This window comes from Diadema setosum, chromosome 9 (assembly GCF_964275005.1).
Source record: "Diadema setosum chromosome 9, eeDiaSeto1, whole genome shotgun sequence".
Classification (NCBI taxonomy): Eukaryota; Metazoa; Echinodermata; class Echinoidea; order Diadematoida; family Diadematidae; genus Diadema; species Diadema setosum.
Window position 1 is genome coordinate 3,429,868 of NC_092693.1, and position 24,649 is coordinate 3,454,516.

The window sequence follows — 24,649 nt, forward strand, 5'->3', positions numbered from 1 at the left end:
TTGTATAGCTATACCATTTTGGTATAGCTATATCGTTCTAGTATAAATTTTTTGTGTCTGAATACCCTGTGAGATATTAACTCTTAATGGGCCAGGCCCAAAACCCTTAACGTGCCAGAGGTTTTTACCTATTGCCAGAACGTTTCGAAACTGGACTGCCAATGAAATTTAAAACCGCCATATCTCTGAAACTATTGACTGTTTTGAACTGAGTTCTACACAATGTATATCAAGAAATGTTTGTTCTTTCGTGTCATGTAGTCAGTTTGCCATAATATCTATCTGAACCTGAAATATTGCAGAAATAATTGTTACATCCAAAAAAAATTAGAAATTTTTGTGTAGTATGGCAAAAAAGAGTCAGTCGTGTTTTTTCTTCCAGAGAACGCTCCCTTGACTCTGTGAGAAAGTTTTAGAGCAACATCTCCTCTTTCAAATGATAACAAAATTGCCTTCTATAATTGTATGATTCCAACGATACTAGCAGTTTATTTTGTCTTCGCAATTTCTCTTTCTGCCTCAGTAATTCATTCCCAAATCTGAGTCCTTTAGTCCCAGATCCTGTATTTGAAACTAAAGTAATTGTCCCGGGCCCTGGAAGGCGTGTCTTTTGTCCGCTTGAGAGGGAAGAGCCTATTAATCCTTCTTTTGTCTAAGCGGACTGCGGGTGGGGGTACTCTATTGAAGTCGGCAGGTCTTTGTCTGCGCGCAATTCCTATGCGAGCGTGGGGACGATTAGTGATGTTCACCAAAACAAAAGGATGAAAGACTTGACCGACAAAGGAAAGCTGACCCTCTTTGAGGGACAAAATCAAAGCAGCTTCCCGCAGGACAGCATCCAAGCGGAACAATGCGACTGGAACCGCATAGACAATACACGCAGATTCAATAGTATGTAATACACACGTGTGGTTTACCAATGAGACTTTTCATCCATAAACATCTCGCAAAGGGTGCGCTCGCTGCGGATTTTCCCGACGCGAAAAAAATACATCTAGCTGAAAAATCATGTATTTACTAAAAATTTTCCAATGTAAGCATGCCCATATTTTTAGTGGAAATGATGGCTATGCTAATCAGCTACCAGTACATATCATTGGCAGTTTCTTTGTGCAACACATTACGGTACCACAAGAACTTAAATGATATGCTGGGGCCTCAATTAGGGGGGAAAAATCCTGAAAAAAAATCGTTGAAATAGGGGATCTTTAGCATGTTTCTGGAAATATCTTTAATCACGGGTAGTTTTCTAATATTTCCAGAACAATCCTGCAAGGGGTTCCCGAATAAATTTAGCTTCAACCCTTGCCCCCACCCCCACCCCCCCAAAAAAAAAATCCGAAATAGGAATGTTGCTCCTTGCTGTTTGCCCCAATTTTCCCAAGTGCACTTAATGTGCATGTCTTGCTGCAAAGCATGCCAAGCTGGGCTTTTCACAGGACATTTCGCCACATGCGCTGCACATACATCACGCTGCTTGTACATCGCTAGCAGGCTTCCTTTCCAAAAGCCTGTGATGGGGGGGGGGGGGGGGGGGGGCGGGGTAAATTTGATGGCTTCCCTTCCACATGCCTGTGATAAGGGGTCAAAATCCTGGCCTGGACAGCAATCAATAGGCCAAAAGGTGAAAAGGCCATTTTTGCCTATTCCTTCAATCAGAATTTTTTTTTTTTTTTTTTTTTTTTTTTATCAAACAGCTTTTTCTCTCCAGGAGACTGCCCCCGAATCCTCAAGGTTGGCCTAATTGTAAGTTTGCTGGCGTAACAGCCAATACAAGTATTAAAAAGAATTTTGGTATTACCGTGTTTATGGTGCTGTCGGCCATAAAGTGCAGTCGCCTGCAGCCATCTACTACATCTGTATACGTTGCCATGCTCAAGGCCAGTTGCTGCCGGGTAGCAGGGCCTCAAGCACCACTGCTTGCGCTGTAGCTGCACTCTCCTACGAACTGAATGGCTAATACGTGTAGAAGCCTAGCGTGATCTTGAGTTGGTCATGTGACATGACTGTCATTGAAAACTGGTCTGGTTCTTTAAAATATGTGAAAAATCATTAATTTGATATACAGATTCATTTGAAACCTTCAAATTGAAAATCATAACATGCAGTAACTGTAAAGCAAGATATTTTCACAGCATGAAATTTTTATCAATTGCCACTTGGCATTCAATGCATATAGTGTAGACAAGAACGTTTGCGTGCATTTTAATTTCGTGAATCTTGGGTCTCACAAAATTCCCCAAATTACAATGCACGCAAACATTTCTGGTTTTAGCCTGTTAAGGATGAGTCCCGAGTATACTTCGGCAGGTGTCTATAGAAAATGTGTGTTGTACTATGTAGCAAAATCAGTCTGTCCTAAACAGGTTAAAGTATAATTTCATGTGAATGCTTCAATTCTGGAACCACTTCAGTCAGTCTTTAATAATCTTCTTTCTCACAAACCTGCTGGCACTTGGGGGACATGAGGCAAAAAAACTAAAAAGGATCATACTCAGAATGCATATCATGGCATAACATGACAAGGTAAACGTCATTCCACTTTTTGTCATTTCTTATTCTGTGTCAGTGAGCATCATTTTAACTGTATACGCCAAATATTTTGTGAGGCTTTTATTTTCGCAAATTTTGTGAGTTGATTGCTGTTTACAAATTTAAAAACATGCAAAAATATTAACCGTTAAGGATGGACTGATTTTGCCACAACATGCATTTTCCGTAGACACATGCCCGAGCATACTAAAGACTCATCCTCAACAGGTTAAGGCTGATCTTGTCATGAATGTCACGTGCACTCATACACTTTTCCATTCAGTACTGTATGCCACAATCGCGAATTTAACAACTCGTGAAATTTTTGGGAAGTTCTGATTCGTGAAAAATTAGACTTGCTGAATATACGGCACATAGAGTATGTATTTCTTTCTGCTCTTCCCAGTCTAATAAAGTTACGAAATACATGCACATATCATGCAGTGAACAGTTTTGTGGTTTACTTTGATTCTGCACGAGATCCATTATTTCATACATAAATGACAAAAGAAATGGTAGAGAACATGTAAGAAGATACTGATTACATAAGAGAAGCATCTTCAAGGTCTCTGTGCTAAATGTCTAATCTCTTTATCATTTCACTATCTATAATTAGTTTGCTGTAAAAAAAAAAGTATCGAAAAGCAAACACAAAGAATGGTCCACCGAGTTGATTTGGGGGAAGCATAATTAAAACCACTGACCAAGTTGGCAGTACTCTGCTGCCATGTAGAGTGTGAATTAATTCTCTGCCGCCCATACATGACGGGTGGGGGGGGGGGGGGGAGGGGGGGACATGTGCTGTGCGCACACAATCACAAGCACCAGGAAATTACTCATGCACGAGACTGAAAACGCATAGTGAAAACGGCCATAGCTGGATCGTGGCTACAGTGCACCATATGGCATTGCAACCATATGCAACGTGACAATTCTGCAATCGTGTAACGTGAATTTCATCAACCTTTGTCAATTGTATAAAATAATGTTTCTACATCAAAGGCAAAGACGTAACACTTATCCATGGACTTGCAGGAGAGATGATGCATGTTACTGCCTCCATAAGTAAAAAAAAAAATGCATACTTCAGTTAATTGTATACGTTTATAAAAGCCACTGATATAATATGGCTCTATACAATGCATAGATCTGCTTGAGCAACAGAGAATTTTGGCAAATGAATGCATAAAACTTTAATACTTAGTTGTACAAGTCTCTGCTCAGACATAAAAATTAAGTATTACGCTTAATAAAAGCACAGTTTGAAAAGCAAGCAACAGGCAAAATTTGACTCTGGATTCCCACACCGCTTGCTGGTTTTAGCAGTAGACTTGTTTCCAAAACCCTAGTGCAAAAAATATGACAAAAACTTTCTATCATGATTCATTAAAATCAGGTTCTTCACGAAAGGGGAAGATTCTTGATTTTTGTTTCAGACATTCCCACTTTACTATAAGAAACGAAAACAGACAATAGAAGCAGACAACAAATGACATGTGAAACACTTTAAAACGTGAGAAATGTATCATTTCATGTTGTACACGTATGTGTTGTCTCAGTGTTACCAACATATCAAAATATTCAAAACTGCAACATCACGAAAAATGATAACGCTGTGTGAAAGTTAACAGCATGTGGTACTACAAATGTATCTGAAACCATAGTATACCTGCTCTGCAGACTTACAAACTGTCTGACAAGACTTCCGCTACTGCTTAACCCACAGATATGCATTAAAAACAGTTTGTACATCACAAAAATGTCGTAATTATGCGCATTGATTGAGCATTCCATGCATTAAATTGTGGGCATGGGGATCACTGCTCCACACGTATTGTACGTTTCTTTGTCTAATCAGCAGATATGACGACCAAAGTGCGAGCCATTTCCAGCACGCGATAACACAGCCAAACGGTAAGAGAGCGAGAGAGAGAGAGAGAAAAGGTGTGGGGGGGGGGGGGAGGAGAAGACTCACAACGCGTAAGCACTGTCAGAGCATGGGTAATTGCCTACTCTGGGAAATGACTCACCATCAGGGTGCCAGCGCAAATTCGCCGAGCCAATCTTATTTTGCGAACACTCCCGCTCGAACTGCATGCATTATGAGAAATCTCGCAGCCATCTTTTCTGCTTCTACGGTTCTTACACGCAGCGGCTGCATTTTGCCGTATACATGTATGCCAACATGTTTCACTATTCTGAAGTCTGGCAATCATACAAACCAATGTACATTTCACGCCTAAAAACTCTGGTGGATTTCGATGACCTCCTTGTACATGCAAATTTTGCCTGAATAAAGTCAAAAGATATGTTTACATGAAACACGGTATAAAAGGAGAGGTTGAAAAAAGATCCCCTTAAAAAATAACACATTAAAATAAAAGATTTACCACATGAAGATGTAAATTTACAGATAATCAGGAGATCTAGGATCACTACATGTCATCATGAACATTAAACGATATTTCCACAGCACTGCTCAGCAATACTACATGTTCTTCAGTTGTCTATACACTTCTAGTTAGGATTATTTGCTACAAGTTACCACAAAAAAATCTTGATTGCCATACTGTCATCATGTCTAATTTGATCTTATAAAAAATAAAAAAATAAAAAAAAACTCAATACAGGTGCAAACACACAAGTCTGTTATCGAAATACACTAGAATACCAATGCGTTGCATGAAGATACATGTATAGCCACCCATAGAAAGGATACGCCTACTTACTTTATGGGACAAGTAACATGACCATCTGTAAGTCCGAGAAAAGCATAAAGCATCGCAATAGGCCTATATTCAAAGTAATGTGCAATGTACTAAATGTTCACGGTCACATCAGTTATAGACAACATACTGTAATATTCCATCTCTTTCAACAACAAAAATAAGCAGTACATATTACATTTTCTGACAGGAATCAGGTTTTCAATAAGTCAATCTCCAAAGAACTTTGGAAAAAAAAAAACACACCTTCGATCCCCTCCCGCACAAAATGGAATATTCCTGCACAACAATATCCTTCAGCCTGAGTACAAGCAATGCCTCACATAAGTAGTCTGGCAGCTTTTTGTTTCTCACCCTCTCCCTCTTTTTTTTCCTTTCATTTTCTCTTTTTTTATTCTTTTTGTACATGTAGGTTGGCTGTATTTTGGCAAGAACTGGGGAGTTAGAAGGGAGACTGGCGCAGAGGAAGGAGAGTGAGGAGAGAGGGAAAAAAAGTCTACGGGAAGAGCGACGACAACGAGGAGCGCTAGCCAATAGCATTATAGCAAGGCTGACTGACCTTTGCTTCCTTCACATTCCATAGGTTCCCTCGAGCTGGAACTGGGCGTGTGTGTTCGACTGCATGTCTAAGTGGGTAGTGGCAATTCACGCGGCAGCCACAACAGGGACGATGGGAGCAAAAGAATAGCTTACGCATAAGGGAACATTATGATGATACATTCCCAAAGTACAGTTTACGTCTATTTTATTAACATTTATTTAGAATAACATTTTCACTTACCTATGACTTGACAAACATTATAGTGCAAAAACAACAGAGAAGTGTTGTAGATCCCTGTCGCTTTAGTTTTTATTGGCTTTTTCTGTACGGAACACTGTTGACACGAACTATAAAAGTCAAGGATTGAAAGAACCCTAAGGTCTGTGCATAGGATTTACTGTGTTATGTCGGACTTTCAGAGATAAGATTTCTCTGCAAACATTTTCATTTTGTTCACAGACAACTTGGCATTCTGCGTGAAACTAAAATTTAATGCCAGTTCATGTACATGGTTCCATGATACAAATGCCTAACCAGCTTCAAGCAGTACATGGAAGATGCTCCCAACTGTAACCTGCACATCTACTTGCCCAATGCACACAAATTTGTTGTCAGATGAGTATGAACTACTGTATAAGCACACGACAAGTTGCCACAGTTGGCCACCATAGGTTCTCATACATTGAACGGGTATCAAAAACAGCATATCTCATTATTTGACCAATTCCAATTCCTAGCAACATCATGCAACTTCAAAAAAGGAAACTTTTCGTCATGTGAAACGTAATGGTAGCATCACTTGTATTATTTCTTGAAGTATCCGCATGGCAACAAACTATGGGGTTAAAAGGCAGTCTGCAAAGCAGACGATCCACTTATGTTCACGTGAGTTAGCCACTGACTAGTTGTGCACCGTACAATTACAAGAATTCTCATCAGTACACACTACAGAGTAAATCATTTGTTTTTAGATTTAGGTATTCATCAAATGTAGCATAAAATGTGTAAACAGATGGCCTGTTATACCACTCACAAAAGGGTACAAGTTAGTACAGATGAATTGACCCCCCAAAACGTGTAAAAGGTATTTAGTTAGTGTATGCAGACATGATAGAAGAATGCAGCAGTGAAGTTAGAGGAAATTGGAAAATCTGTTAAACAGTTATGAATTTCAGTTTTTATTACATCTATGAGCAGTCAACGCTCGATGTGAAGGCTACAATAATTTGTGACGTATAATGGAACGTGGAATGTTATAAAAAAAAATTCAGGGTATTCCACAAAATATTCAAGTTGTTACGATAAGTACACAGTTCCTAGATTTATCACACACATATGTTCAGGGCAATATCATTCCCCCTGCCTCTGGAATGAGTTGAGTCAAGTGCTCTTCATTATGACAAGAAAATGAAAACATGTGGGAATCTCTTCAGAAATCGTTCCATTACTATGACATCACAAACAAATGCAGTCTGCTTATCCATCAAATTGCTGTACCAAAACTTTTCAACAGATTGTCTAATTTTCATCACACTTCACTGACATCTTCTACAGATATTGTTGCATTCTCTGAATCCACATACGTGCATTACACATGTACGATAAATTTCCCTTTAACTCTCACTGTGGTAGTTATGGTACATTATCATGGATTACAGTTCTTATTCCAAAGGTTTATCATTACAGTCCAAAGGTTTATAATTCCCAAAATGAAATGAGGCTTGTTATTCCAAAGGTTAATGAATAGTAAAATGAAATAAGGTTCATTATTCCACAGGTTCGTTAGTAGGGACCTGTTTTTCAATTACATATTTCAGTTTCAGAATAACAAACCTTTTCCATTTCTTTATTAATGAACCCTATTCAATTTTTGGATTAACAAACCTTCAGACTAACTAACCTTCGGAATAACAAACATTTTTTTTTTCAATTGGATAAACAAACTCTGTAATAACGAACATCACTCGATGCCACATTACAAAAACCTTAACAATGAAATCTTAGATGTACAGCACGCACTGTTAAAAACAAATACTAACCAGCATTTCATGGTGATAATTTCAAAAGAGGGTTTTTTACTTACGGCAAACTATGTGTTGATCTCCAATCTTTTTGTACAGCACCCAGAAAAACATGTCATAATACCAAAAAAAAAAAAAAAAAAAAAAAAAAAAAATCAGTCTATCAGCCAAAAGCTAAAAAATAGAAGCCTTTAACCTGTTGAGGACGAGTCATGAGTATACTCGGGCAGAAGACTATGGGAAATGCGTGTTGTAGCAAAATCAGTTCATCCTCAACGGGTTAACCCATTGAGGACGGCTTGATTTTGCTACAACATGCATTTCCCATCGACATTTGCCCGAGTATACTCGGGGTTCGTCCTCAACGGGTTAATTAAAGACCCTGTAGCATGGGGTTTCAAGGAGTGGGAAGGCTGGCCCAGTTTGGATATATTTGAGAATCCCCATAACAAATCGTGTACAGCCTTATCACTGATCTAAAGCTGTAAACACACACAGCCAAAGAATCTTGACTGTAGTCGACTGGTGCTGATGAGCCTATGCTTTGATGCATATATTCGCTGACTGGTGCTATATGTGATTTTCGACTGTACCTCAGTGGGCAGCGAATGAATCGAACCACTCAAAAGAATCCCCATACTACCGGTCTTTAAGACACCCCATGTCTATTATACCAGTTTCTCAGAAACTCTTGGTAAACAAACTGCAGCCCACTCAACTGTGGCTGGTTCACTGGAGGTCAGTGATTCATTGTGAAATGACACTTTGCTGCCTTAAAGTTTATGTGCCAGTATTTGTGGTTTACTTGTCTTTGAAGAAGATCTAAATCCCAACTTAAAAGTGATCATTCCAATGAAAGTAATTAGGGGGAGGGTTTGGGGGCACGTGACCAAAAATATGATATCAGAACAGTAATAACAGCGTTAAGATCATATATGTATCAATGATTTATGTGGTATTTTCTCGACAAAGGTCATTGTCTTTTTCATTTCACTGTGACATTACTTGATGATCTGGGGAGGGGGAGCTTTCACACGTGAAGAAAAAAAATGAGCATACTTGTGCTTCATCACAACTTAACAATTGGGCTGAGCATACATGACTATATGATAATGTATTCTTATAATATTTCACCTTCAAACAGAGCTTAAATGCTCAGGATAAAACTTTTAGCATACAATACCATGTCATAGCAAATTGTCTTATTTTCATCAAGTGCTGGAGTAAAATTCAATTTAAGATAAACTTCCTCTCTAGACATTGCTTTCCTTTTCGAGAGTTGTAAGAATGAATTTGGTAACACTGTTCACATTGAGCAGATAGGTTAGAGTCGGGATTATATCATACAAGCAGGTATTACAAACAAACTGTAAATTGTGATCAGCCTGTTATCAAAACAGAAACATATATCAAGGAATATACAGTCACATGGCCAAGACAGCTGTCTCTATTAGCCCACTGAACAGCAGTTTCACTGACTGACACTTGATCAGTCTAAACTCTCAAAAATATCTGCTTTTGTTTTTTCAGTGTATTAATATGATGTAAATCTCTCAGGGAGGGGTGTGCAATTTACTGAAAAGGAGAGTGTATTTTGGATAAAATTACAGTCAAATTTGTTAATAGCAACCACCATCTATAGCGGTCACCTGCCATATGCGACCACTAAACACAATTCCCCCAAGAGAAAAGCCATGCTAACGACCCTGTCTATAGCGGCCACCTGTCTACAAGGGCCACCTTTTTCTTTTTCTTCCTAGGGTGGCTGCTACTGACAGGTTTTTAACTCTTTCCAAGAAAAAAACAAAACAAAAAACCTGCCATGAACACCATCATTTTATTCAAATCCGTATCTTCCGGAGAAGTCTTCCTTTTTTCTTTTTTTTTTTCTTTTTTTTTTGGGGGGGGGGGGATACAAAACAGCCTAATGCAATGCTCTGAAAGAGTCAGTATGATTGAAACAATAAACTTTTTACAGAACACTGGATTAGTAAAGACATGATCACACAAAATCTACTCGTACCCAGTATCATTGATTCCTTGTCTTTTAGGGTTACTGTTCTCATCACTCAGGACGCCTCACATTTCTGGGTAAATTTGAAATTCTGTAGCTGTACAGTATTGTCAAATCAATGTGGCATCAATGCTGAATGTGAGGAATAAAACACTTCATAACTTCAAAGAGTACATTTGAATAAAATATAAAGAGGATGCACAATACTGCCACTCTAGCAGCATAATGAGAGAGCACTTCTGACTTTATACCTTCTTCATACACAGGTGACTGTGTAACTTTCATTTAAAAAACAAGTTTGTTGAATTTTTTTCTATCATTGTTTTTTCCTCTATATTATTGAACTACTAAATGACAATGTATATTGCAGCCTTTTCTGCTTGTTCTGATAGGGACAGAGACTTGACCACAAATACATAACCAGGGTGCTACAAAACCTTCTTTTTTTTCACCATTTGCCCGGTCGGGCAAGCAGATTTTCAAATTGTTGCAGAATACTTGCCTGAACATGAATTTTATTTGCCTCAAAAGAAAGTCCAAAGATATAAGAAAGTGATATAGAAAATCACTTGTGAAGTCAAGGGCTAGATAAAACACCATCATTTGAATTTAAACATCAGATGTGGTTTGATAGAGTGTTGGTGTTGGATTGGGACTTCTTCACGTAAGTATTGGGAAGCAAAGGTGGCTTCAAAACGTTCTGCTTGCCCAATGCGGCCAAGCAACTTTTTCCATTGCCCCAAAATGCCTGTCCGATTTTAATTTTTACTTGCCCCAGGCAATCGGGCTAGTCTCATGTAGCACCCTGACTGCATTTGCACAGCTCATCCAAATTTCCTAAAACTCCATGTGATCTAATAATTTTCCGTATTCACCATAAGTTTTAGATAAGTGATATCTCCCTTTAAACAGAAAAGTCTTATCCACATACCGTGGTATGTTCTAATTCCAACACATTATTAACTCCCAGTTCTGAAAACCACCTTTGGTAGAGTTTATGCAGTTTGCAGTATGATACATCATTGGTCAATTTAGTTTGATGCAAATTGGTCTACTACCTGTCTGAAACATCCTCCAGCTCCATCCCAAACTACACCTAATCAAAATCCTGACCCTATTTCAATCCCTGATTGTCCCTAATTTTAAAATTGGACATATTACAGATTACAGAATGAACAAATCGCGCATTCCCCTATGTATCACCTACGTATGTATCTATCTTGAATGGTAGATGTCAAGCTTTCACGTATCACTGATAAAATCTATTTTTCACCTACTTTTACAAATAGTCAGCTTGCATAAAAATAAGGCATACCTTTCTCATCAACATTACAAACAAAAGCGTGGATCATAGGGATTGTTTGCTGATGACATTACGATTTTATACCAATGCTGAGGAGAAATGATTATATCATGTAATGTGTGTGCATATACACCAGACTTTTTAGACTTACAGTTTGTATTGCCTACTCTCGGGAAGATGTTCATCGATTATTGCGAACAGCAACAAACGCACACACATAAGCACAGACACACACATACAATTACACAAACAAATACCTTTACAACACAGCACATAAAGAAAGTCTATTTCATTACTACTGTATCAAGTCCAGAAACGTACACATTTCACAGTTGCCAAGACACGTTTAAATGATCAAAGACTGCACGCAGCAGATAGACATGCATCGTTCAGACAGAAAGCTGTACGTGAACCTGCTGTAAAGTAAGGCATACACTGAGCCGTGTTGTACGGTCACATGCACACCCAGGCATTGCAGCTCGGTATCCCACCCCGACCTAACGGGGCAGGTACACAACTGAGGATGAGATGAGAATTGTACGTTTCCTCGTTGACTGCAGAAAGCATGTTGCTACTGAACCACTGCATGTATAATTTTCTCTTAAAGATTAAAAACGTTAAGATGAACAGCTACACAAACAGTTCGAGATCGACGCAAAATACTTACTGACTCAGGCTCCCAAACTGCATAAGTGTATTATTCGTGAAACACGAAATAAAATATTGAACTTCACGTTAACATTCTACATCAGAATAACATTTTCACATACCTCTGATGCGCATAACTTAGAGCGCAGTGCAAAGTTTGCAGAAACACGCTTGCCGTTGATACCAGTCGGTACAGAGTCAGATATGGACACGTAAACTGTGCATGTGCACATAATGTGCCATCTGCGCACAAGAGTGAACAACTGAGCTACGTGCACAACATATAGGGCAGTTGTGATCCCCGTACACTGCGTAGGCGGGGACGTGTGCATAATGAGCCAGCATTCCAGCTGTGTTCTTTTTTCAGTGCAATCAGTGTACCAGGGGAGGTTTGTTCACTGTCTAGGCTAGGCATGAATGCATTTCCCCCTGCCTAGCAAGTGGAATAGTCCAGGGATTATGCAGGCTGCACAAGGTCTACTGTAGTGGCACAGTACAGGGTACACTGAATAGAACTGCCACTCAGGATTTGTGCACAAAAGTTTGGTACGTACTGTGAACAAGCATGCACTGCCACCACAGAATTGACGGAGCTTTCTGAGCAGAGACCACATGCAAATTATGAAGTATTCACGGACCATGCAACCTCAGGTCCCTAAAAGATGATGTCTATATTACAACGTACATCGTAGATGATAGAAAGTTATATCATCTAAAAAGGCATGGTTCGGAGTATAGGTGTTGGAACATAATGTGCAAACCATCTAATCCAATATAACACTACAGTGTGGTTATTCATATTTAATTACAATACAAATACGAGCACTAGGCACCAGCGACAATTGAGAAATGCGGTTACCACTTTCATAATTCATTACGTGTACCCTAAAATGCATTTTATTAAAAGGAGGAAACGTATCAATACAATAGCTCAGCATTTATACTACTTTGAATCATAAAAATGATTAAATTCTCCCTGTGATAGGTAAAAAGACTTCCAGTTTTGAACTCTGATTCTATTCACATCATTCTGCCATTATCAAGACCACGGCACGAAGAGAAGAACAGATATGAAAAATGTCCAAATCTACGGGCATGATTAAAAACATTGTTTATTTTGTTGGGGCTTCCCGACAATTTTGCGAGTGGTTAAATTCCCGATTGTGGAGTATACAGTTCTGAACGAAGAAATGTATGTACATTGCTTTCACGTCGGAATCAGAGTTCATATTTTTGTGTGTTTTTAAATTCATGAAAAGCATCCAATTCAAGAAATTCGCAAAAATAAAACCCTCGCAAAATACTCTGTGTATACATTAGTTCTTTCAAGTGTGTTTATTTTCATGTTGAAAATTCATCTGTCTTGTTTTACTGCAGAATTTTGTACAGGAAGTTTTGTTCTTACTGCTCTATGTTATTTGTAGTAAAACCAAATAAAAAAAAAAATGTTAGTTTCTCCTCCTAACTTTTTGAAAAAAGGAGAATGCAGGCACTTTCTTTTTAATTATTATCTCACTATCGCATGTAAAAACTCAAACGGCAGTGGTGGCTTTAATTTCGATAACAACAATTCGACAATGCTAGGTGCCGGTGCACAGCATGAGCTCTATCTGATCATACATGAATAACACAGGATTACTATGTTACAGTGTATATCTACCTCGAAACTACAAAAGTTTTAAAGGTTTTCTTAGTAACTGCTACATATGTTAGATTGAAAATGTATAAAGTGAAGTGAAAAGATTTTAGTCAAGATAGAAAGGGGAAAATTACTGTAAAAGTGGATATTTTCGCGCGACTAATTTTTCACATTTGGCCATGTATGAAGAGTTTCGCGTGTTTTTAATTCCGCGGAATCAAGACATAAAGTACTGGAACATATGGCACGCAAAATATTTGTGCGATTTTATTTTTGCGCTAGCTTCTGGTTGCGTGAAATGCGCACAAAATTTCAACACCGCAAAAATTTCCACTTTTACTGTAGATATGACTACCACATATACCGGTAAGCGCTTTGCCCATGCCTGCAGCACAGTAAATTCGCATTACCGGAAGTGCATGAATGAACTGCGAAAGTGAGACTTCGTGTGTGGCATATGGGTGCTTGAGATCACCTCATTCATTTACAAGTAAAATACGGCTAGTGTACGGACCCAACCTCTAATGACTGAATGTGAACATTTATATGCAATATATGCATCGCAAGTAAATTCTCCATTGGCAATGCCATTGAAAACGTCCATCAAAGTGCCATCTCAAGATCCATCCATTATACAACGTATGTGCATATCATGGTTTTAGAGTTCTCTGAATGATGTGCCACTTTATAGCGATTGTATACAAGCACACACACAGACCATTATTAGAATGATGCAAAAACCTCTGAATTCTATACTTTTCACTGCACGGTAATGAGTTTGGATGTTGCATTGTAGTGGATTTTGACAGATTTTCACTTCAATTCCTTAGGTACCAGGATACAGTTGACACAATGGATTTTAAAAATGGCCGATCTACTGCACAACGCTATTCAGTTAGTCTAATTTCCAGTCGTTTTTTAAAAGGTATGATATGTAGGCTGTGCATGTGCGAAATTTCATCTCTATTTACCATTAAAAAAAAGAACTTTTTTGATGTGGTGGCAAAAAACGATGCGGACGGGGACAAGAAACTAATAATTCTTTTACTTGGCTTATGTTTGTCTCACAACCAGGAATGGTGGTACTTTGTCAGTTGTTTGCTGACGTGTTCAGCTCAACTGATGACAATAGTTTAAAATGTTCTGCAAAGGACCAAGTGCTTTGATTTGTGATAGTGATGATGATTACTGATGCTGGCCGGTGTAAAAGACAGTTTGCTGAGCAAGTAATTCCTTCTTTCGTTTTCCCTTCTCACCCGTTACTCTTTTTTCCCCCCTCCCCATGAATGATGGACAAAAAAGATCCTCTGCCACAGACAAGGGCCACCTGCTAACAACCAATATCTTTACATCTCTTGAAGCAAAATTTTCATTGACAAACAGAAATAAAAGATTAACAACAGTGGATACTATCAACTTGGCAATAATTTCCACAAAAGACAAGGTGCTAGACTTGCGACGATGAGGGCGGGAGAACCTTGAACAAAAGAATGCCCCACACTAGCAGTCCTTAGGTTCCAAACATACTATGAACATGAAGCGTAACCACTGCATGATCTCTCTTTGCATGTGAACAGCAACAAAATGTTTAGAAGCTAGTCTCACGTAACAAACTCTTGCCATAATTGCAAACATTATGATTTTATTTTTCTTTCCTTTGACCTAAAATACAAACAGTGAACAGTCAATTTATGTATCTGAGACATTCATTCAAGCCTGCAAAAAGATAAAATTATCACTTCATGGGAGAAATCAAATCACATGTCAAAGAGTAAACTTGCATGAACCAGGTGACCAAATGGCCCATTAATCAACACTGATCTTCAGCTTTGCCTCAGTCTTCGGGCCTTGGGGAATGTTGACTTTCACTGGTTCATCATAAGATGAGATGGTCCACTGAGGAATGGGATCCTTGCCCACAATCCCCTTCTCTGACTTCTTGTATTTTATTGGCATAAAACTGAATTTAATTTTGAGGTTGTAGGGATACATGTTGCGATCTGCAGCTATTCCATGTCTTGACCGCACACTTGTAAAGATCTGCATCAGGTCCGCGCTTTCCTCAAAGAGAAACATTCTGGTTGACTACCACTTACTTGCCTTCATGAAGCTATCTGCACAGCAGATGCTTCCACAAAAGCTTGAGCAGAAGAGAGGAAGAGCTACAGAATGGCGTGATGTCCTCATAATGGTCTCATAACAATGCAGACATGTCACTGAATGTGTAAGGAAGTTCATTTCCATGTCTAAATTTTGGCCTTATTCAAAATTTGGATGTGGAAATTTTGCCCTCTCCTGAAAGTGTCCTGAAATGCCAGGAAATATTTAGGAATAACAAAGACAGTGAACAGAATTTTTCAAGAACATGCGGAGAGGTTGCTGAATAAATGCAGATTTACAATATTTTTGTTCCATGCCTTGTCCGCACCCTAGTGGATGCCATGTTTTAACCAGTTGTCTACGGGAACCGGGTGCACCCTGTTTTGAAGCAATGGGAAATCAAGTAACAGGGTGCACCCTGTTTTGAAGCAATGGGAAATCAAGTAATCTCGGAAGTAAGAGGTTAATAAATACTTTTTGACTGTCAAGTGGGATGTGCTGGGAAGCAACCTTTTCATAATACATCACAGATGTTTATGCACAAGTGGCTTAATTTTCAGCATGATTTCATTGTTGTTTCAATTGGAGATGATCAGACAGATTTGGGGTTTTTTATGAGTAGAGGAATGCAATACGGACATTGAGCACATTGTTGGAACTTGTCACATCTGAAAAGGATGTGAACACGAAAACTCTTCCTTAAACCGGGAGAAAGGACTTCTTCAAAGGAGATGGTAAAGTTTACCATACAATTTTCTGAGGTATACCCATAATGACCGTCTCGGACAATAGATAAACACAACTGTGTTTTCATTCATGGTAAGAAATGCCTATTTGAAACACTAATATAAGGGTGTTGTGAAATGCACTGCAGCCAGAGATGCCTTTCTGCAAAGTAGACAAATGCAAAGCTGATTTGAAACATGTTTAAATACAGCCAATTTCCCAGTTAAACTGCGTAAGGCAGATGTGCAGTGACAACTCCCAAATCATGATAATAAGATTCGCAGATAAATGCATCCTGAGAAACACATTTCATATCCTATGTATACGCCTTTCAACATGCATTTCGAAACATGGTTCTATCTGTCAAGTTTAATAGATAAACACAGCCCTAGGTAGTGTGCACTGCACTAGTGGATAGAGAACAGTCTGTTGTTTTCGTAACCATACATCTACAACTCCATACACATTCTACATCCCAAGTGTTCTGTAGTAGTGGCAGGCAGACTGCTCAAAGTTGTTTCCTCTTTGTATTGTACCATGACACCCCCCCCCCCCCATAACGATCTCACCTTTCTTACTTATAATTTGACAATTTTTGTGGGACATTTGCACCTAATACTGTATACGCTATAATTTTCGTGTACATAAATTTTCGTGAATTGCCGGTGTCACACATTTTCGCGAGTGGTTAAATTCGCGATTGGGGGACCAGAGAAAATATGAAGTGGCAAAGAAAGTGTGAATTTTCAACTTACTAGCCACGAATGCTACCACAGCGACTGGGCTGTGTATACTAGTAGTTAGACGTGGACATGCTATATGTACGTAAACAAGCTTAGCCAGTATGGTCTGTTCGGTAAGCCATAAAATGTTCGTATCGTATCGTCAAGGCAAGGGATTCATTTTGGAATGTAATATTTTCGCGCGTTGTTAATTTCGCGAATAGCTCCCGACTCGCGAAATTCGCGAAAATAAAACCCACACGAAATATATATAGCGTATACAGTACCCCATTTAAACCCAGCAAGCTCAGTATAAACAGACAGAATTCAAAAAAGGAGATCCGATCAGTTCAGGTTCTGAAATCAAGTACATGTACATATTGTACATGGGGTGCATTCAGAGCCTGCTCTAGCTTCCTCAAAGAGCCTCCGCTGCAATACATTAGTAACGCTAGGGGGTTCAAGAAGCCGCTTTTGCTGACTCCGAAGTTATTCCTGAAGGTCATTGCCAGCTAATGTGAATAAACCAGCCACCTTGACCAACCATCGCTGATAAACGCTGCACAACTTGCACACTTTCACACTCAATTACATTTGTGGTTTTGTAGGAAATTCAAAAGCCTGCGCTGTGTATCTAATGGGAGCTTGGTTACCATGGGAATGGAGGCAGTCAGACCTGCCTGGACAAACCCAGCCCGAGCAATATAAATAGACAAGAGACTGCTTTTTGAGCAGGCTACTGAACCTCCTCTAGGAGGCTCTGAAACCCGCCCAGAGTATAAACGGGGTATCAGATGTAAAATCCTACTTTCACAACGAAGTTAACCCCAAAACATACAGGCTGCAATGGTGACCCTTTCTGTCTGAGTTGCATCACAACAGCAACTTTTGGTACACTGTAATTTAAGTGTGGGTAAAAGTTTGTTCCAAAACGTAGCTGATAATGATATAAGGTTTGTAGTACACATCTTTCTTCTGGATTAACAAACTTTATTTAATTTTCAGACGACATGGAAATTTTCGAATAACGAACTTTACTTCATTTTCGGATTAAAAAAACTTTGGAATGATGATCATTCGGAGTAACACCAAATGTTCAGATTAAAGAACCTCACTTCATTTTCAGATTTACTGACCATCTACAGACTGTAGGTATACGGATTTTGCTTGTTTCTGAACAACAAACCTCGGAATAACAAACATTACCCCATGTGCTATGGAATGCTGCAGATCTGTATTATTTCAAACACATATTTTTTTTTTTCTTTCAAAAAAACACCTATCGGTACTCCAAACTAACACATCAATTTACAATCTTTAACATGAACATACATGACAATGTTCTCTGCTTACATCTTTTTCTTTTTTTTAATCCCCTTCTTGATCTTTGGATCAAGAAGTCTGGGTCACTGGTAAGTGAGCGCAAGAAAGAAGAAAGAGCACACCATCTGACAGCTGGTGATTGTGACATAACAATGCACACCTATATCACAATGACCATGCGCTTCTCTCAAGGCATTCAGATGCAAAAAAAAAAAAAAAAAATTATACTAGAACAGTATAGCTATACCAAAACAGTATAGCTATACGATGAATTTATACGTCTGCAGAGATTCCACCCCAAAGCACCTTCTGATCGGGAGATTCTCCCGCCTGAAACCCCTAGCAAACGGGAGATTCCAAGTTGATGTGCACGAAGCGCAAAATTCCCAGGGTTCTAGATGCTCTCTGGTGCTATCTAAGGCTTATTCTTTAAACATACAAAAGCAATAAGTAAAAAATCCTTTCCAACGGGAGACACAGAGCCAGAGCGGGAGAAATTAAATCATAAGCAGGAGAACGGGAGATTTTGCAAAAATGGGTTTTCGGCGGGAGATCTCCCGTCGAAAACAGGCGAGTTGGAGTCTCTGCGTCTGAACACTGATTAACAAAATGACGTATAATGAAATGACGGTCAGAGCATCGTTTCGAACTAGAACTCAATAACGAATCAGCATTCCGTGTGCGTCTGAACATATGGCGACCATAAAACGGTATAACTGGGCGGGGTTTAGCGGAAGCGCACACGAAAGGTGACCCCACAGCTGTCACTCATGACTGTAACAGCATGCGCAGTGGGAAACTGCACGTATTTATACAACGTTTCAAAGAACGGTCGAAATTAGTGTCTGAACAGTCTGTCGACTATACAATGATTTTTTATACATCGTAACGTTACCGAGTTTGGGTATAAAATGGCATGCATCTGAATAGGGGGAGAAGCACCGCCTGCAAACAGATGGTGGACCAGTCTAGTGACAAATTTCGCAAAGTTTCAGTTCTGGTGTGACACTGCCAACAGATCCACAAGTTTGGCAGGGGTGGGGGAAATATCCCTTGTTTGAGTGGGAAGTTTTGCAAATAGTTATGCGAGAAGTTTTTTTACTTGGCCTTACCTGCAAAAGATTTATCATTATTATTCGTTTAGAAATATTCACCTGTGCCACAGCAAATATGCTTCTTTCAGGCGAGTTGAAATCAGTCTACATTTTACATTCAGAAAAATGCATGAAATGTTTGATGTTTCTGGTTTCACTGTTAAGCAAGAAGTTGAAAAACTACTTTTTGATTGAATTTAACCAGATTTTGTATACAACCTGGAATGCTTGAGAGCACATTTCCAACTCGCAAAAAAAAAAAGGGTGATCATGGGCAACCTTTGTGCGCAATGTCATGTAGGTCAAGAATTATCGATTGCTCTGTTGGTGTTGAGCTTATTTTGATTGATAAAGATTGTGCATCTGTTAGATATTGCACCGAGTATGAATAATTGGGGATCACAAGAAAAGGGACCTTTGCATTCTTCCCAATGTCTCTGACATTCTACACTTGACCACAAAGCGCTGAGATAGCGTAAGTCTCTCACCAGCAGGTCTGCCGTTTCCCTCGTCCTGCTTGAGTTTACTAGCAAGATGGGACTTCTACCGGTAGTCCTCGCTGACTGCTTCTTGCTGCATAATGGCACAGAAAGAGAAAATTGAAAGAGATATTAATATAGAACTTTTAAAAGCTATTTTGAAGAACTGTGAAAATGTAGTAACATTTAAAGGTCCTGTTCACCTTTGGGAGCAGTGATTTTAAAAATGTTCAAGATATCACATTTGACGCACATGTGTAGGTCTGTTGTATAACAAAGCATCCTACCACATGAAATTTTCACCATAAAACCGAAATATAAGGAGATATCAGTATTTTTCTCAATAAGCCATAACTGTAGATGGTTTAATCTGTAAACATTTTTATCATAACTATTGTTCACATTTTGTGTATTTAACAAACATCAATTACATGGATTCAAATTTTTACAGTGGTTGTTTCTATCCCTAATTCACATTTTAGGACTACTTTAAAGCACTAATGCTGGGTTTTTGTTTCATCTGCAAATGGTAAATTATGCCTTTAAGTGAAGTCTGAGCAGTTTAGCAGTAAATGAAGAAGTTAAGACTGTTTGAAGCTGGGAAGTCAGGAAGTCTAATGGTACAGTTGTTTCCGAGCATCGTAAGAGTAATCATTATCACGTGACAGGGGCGACACTTGCATAGGACTTTTGATACAGTTGTACTCCTACTTGGTTTTGAATGTGAAACGTTGCCACATTTCACATTTTCCTGTACAAATGTTTTTTGTTTTTTTTTCCAAGGCTCTGATCAAGGAGACTCAATGAAAACATGCCTCAATACATCATTCAGGTAAATGTAGGAGTCCATACCATCCCTGAAAACTCTACAGTCCGTAAATCATTATTGTGTTCAATCCTGTATGATGCAAATGTAGAGTACTACATTAACCCGTTGAGGACAGTTTAATTTTGCTACAACACACATTTCCCACAGACACCTGTATACTCGCGACTCGTCCTCAACGGGTTAAACTGTATGTAACAGTCAGTAAAGTCACAGGCCCTACAGAACTATTTCAAGTAGCAAGATGTATGTCACAGGTAACAACATACGGACATTCACAGAAGTATTCTTTTTTCAATAAATGTCAATACGTCTCCACTTTAAGAGCTTTTCAAATATTATGCACCTTATTGAGTCCAAGTCAATTTCCGAATGAAGTTTCACACATTCACAAACTCACAAACTCATCTTCTGCATTTTGAACACTCTATATACATCAACACTTCAATTTTGTGCGAAACATCACTAGCAACCCATCATACGATGAAATAGTTCTGCATTATTCATGATTATGTCTATCCGTACGCACAAACACCACAACTTTCAATATGTATACCTTGCTTGCTCAATAGTAATATACTTTTGTTACATTTCCTTTAAAATGGCATGCTTGACGTTTTCTTGACAGTTCTCCAGATTTAGTCGCACAATATTCACAGACTATTTCCAACCAAACACTAAATTCTAGCATTCTTGTTTCTAACACAGAAATAAGCATTACGTGAAAATCAGGTTCGGGAGAGATTATCGATGGCGTATCACGTCAGTCAGACCAACGTTCACCATACTTGAAATTTTATCAATGAACACTGCAAAAATATGAGGCACAATGTTAGCGTCTAACCAGACAGGCAAACTGCAGCACACCGTACAACCCCCCTCTCCCTCTCAGTAATGGAACAGCCCCACGTAATTATGCAGTCGTCAACTGAAATCCCACGCTTGGGTGGCATGATGGAAGCCAATGGCTGTGTGGCTGGGCTGAGGGTTGTTTGTTTGTGGTGGAGGGCACTTGGTTGCCTGCCAAAGTTCTGACACGCCAGTAGGGAAAAACGGCTGGGGTAATATATTCAAGGCTGGCGCAAAGAGGCCACTGGGAGGGCAGTGACTGTGGAACGAGGAGAGTGTACGCAGGATTTATAAGCAATGGCTGTCCATGTACAAAGGCATGTGTGACTGGTAAAGCCCGTACACAGTGTGGAAAACATGGCATACAGGATCAATGCAATGAAGAAAACCGTATCACGTGATAACATATTTGATATGTGCACACTGCAGTACAACATGCCTGTATCAAAACAGAGAGCAACATATTGCTGGAAATTCCAAATTTTTCCAAGATGATCAATACTTTGAAATACTCCGATACATGTTATTGAACATTTTCATACTATTACGGAGTACCCGTATACATGTACTACTTACTTTACACCGTAGCTACTACTTAATGAGCTTCCGCAATCACGTTTTACTATCAACAACAAATAATGATAATCAGTATAGATCACTGCACTGTTAATTTTGTGATGCCAACTAAACATCAAACTATGGAAATTATCAATTCCTACAAGCACAAAATCTTGCAGCTTTCAATATGTAGCTTGCAGAAGATATGGTTTATTACTGAAAACACTGTTTGCATTGTACATAAGTACCTTCATGCGTGTAGAAGACTGGCACTGCTACCCTACTAGTACTACTATCACAAACTTTTAACACATCAACACAAACTGTTCTCCAGTTATTACGAGTAGTTAAATCAGCTACCATGACTTGGAAGTAGCACTTGAAAATGACGCCATTGGATATCAATATAACACTTTGCATCATCATGTTTTCACTGGGAACCACCTGCATTCCATAATATAACTGCTCATAGACGAGCCCGTTTTGAATGTACAATAAATGAGCTAGTGTTGCAGTATCCTGCTGGTCTTCAGAGTGCCTGATTTATAGACAGGCTGCAGAAGACAATCATTGATGTTTTGAAATTGTGGCTCAAAATGCAAACTTTTTATGCTTTACTTACACAACATTTTAACTTCACACGTCAAGAAATGTCAGGACCAGAAAGCAGCTCGGCGCGAGATTTTGCGACGTGTCAGCACCACTTTTAGCATTTTTAATAAGCTGTAAATCATGTGAACAATGCATACGGAATGTAATATTTTGGCTTATTCTGTCACAATAAAAAAAAATAAAAAAAAAAACATAAGGCCTACATTGTCTCAAAATATGATTATGGTAATTGGAATTTTTTCCCCTTCTCTTTGTGTGTGTGTGTGTGTGTGTGTGTGTGTGAGCGTGTGTGTGGTACTGTTATGAGAGTTTATTTTGTGAGATGTGAGAAAAAGCTCAACAAGCACGTGAGCGTGAGAAAGACCCTGAGGTGTGAGTCTCACGCCATCGGCGTGAGACTTGATGTGTTTTCAGGTCCGTATGGTAATTTGACATTAATGAATGACAAAAGGATGCATAACTGTCGTTCATACAAAGCAATGATGAAGAATTCCCTCAACAAAACAAAAAAGCAGCAACTTCAAAATGTTAGAATGTTTGTGCAAGTACAAATTTTCCACTTACATTCAATAAATGCACAACTTTGCATTCACAATACTGTATACGCCGTTATTTTCGCGTACGGTACGGATATTTTCGCGAATGACGAGGTCATAGACATTTTCGCGAGATGCTGTTTTCGCGAATCGATGCTGACACTTACGTTAATGCTCTATTAACGCGATCCAACTGCAATTCGCGAAATTCGCAAAAATTAAACCCTCGCGAAAATAATAGCTTATACAGTAGGCCCTACTATGACAAGTATTGCTCACAAGATTGTACAAAAGAAAAGACAACATGCTCATATGTGAGAAGCATTACGAATAATTTTCTGGGCTTTGATCAAACTCTATACTGTATTGGCTCAGATATTCCTTTTATGGGGTAGAAAAATAGATATTTTACATTTGCTCAAAAATGGGGAAGCACCTAAATAGAACACATGCATTCGGTCAAACACATCATTTCTAATAAACGTAACTGCATAGCAATATATATTTGCAGCATGAAATTTTCGCAAAATGGAGCTGATGGTCTTTTCTGCAGCATAACATTTTTGGGAAATGTCACTGGCATTCAGAACACACTTTAAAACCAGAAATGTTTACATGCATAAACTTTATTTCGCGAACTTCGCATAAGCCAAATTTGCGAAATTAAAATGCCATCGGAAGTTCATGTCTTCACATATAGAGCCTATGCCTTGAATGCCAGTATCAAGTCACAAAAATGTCATGGCGAAAAAAAGGCTGTCGGCTCCGATTTGCGAAAATATCTTGCTTCATAGTACTACTTGGTGAAGAAAAGAACTACCATGTGCATCCTAATTTCACAAATCTTGGCTCACACAAATTCAAATGCACACTAACATTTTTGGTTTGAAACAGTACTTTCTGAGTCTCTGAGCAAACACAGAAAAAACAAACAAAATATTCAGAAATGGAGAATATAGTACGATGAAACCACAACTGTTCGTGCTTTCACAAACTTTCACAAATTTTGTGACGATCCAAGATTCGTGAAAGTAAAATGCAAACAAAAGTTCTTTACAATGCACTCATTGCCAGAGGCAATTTGTGAAAGTTTCGTGCCATGAAAAAGGCAGTTGGCTCCGATTTGTGAAAGTTAAATGCGGCAAATGTGGACAGGTTTCACATATGTACAATAAATGCTGCCATTATAACTCTCCACACATTCAAGTCTCAACTCTCATTCAAACAGTAAAGTTTATATGTTTGAAAGCACCATGTTTGAAAGTCACTCATGTTTGAAAGCACCAAAGGTTCAAACAGTACACATCTAATATACATACAACCAGAAGACAAATCCTATTTCTAAAGTTAAGTTTTTACACACCTTTTAGTTTCTAGGAAGGTATCTCATCCATCCATCC

At 38.8% G+C, this 24,649-nt stretch overlaps 1 protein-coding gene across 3 annotated transcripts in view; it reads right to left on the reverse strand.

Annotated features, from left to right (window-relative positions):
* Positions 1 to 24,649, reverse strand: part of LOC140232473 (uncharacterized) — an 81,584-nt gene that overhangs the window by 13,933 nt on the left and 43,002 nt on the right. For all 3 annotated transcript variants that reach the window (XM_072312565.1, XM_072312563.1, XM_072312564.1), the window contains exon 2: positions 19,878 to 19,962. The gene's annotated coding sequence lies outside the window, so the exon portion shown is untranslated. The remainder of the gene's footprint in view (positions 1 to 19,877; positions 19,963 to 24,649) is intronic.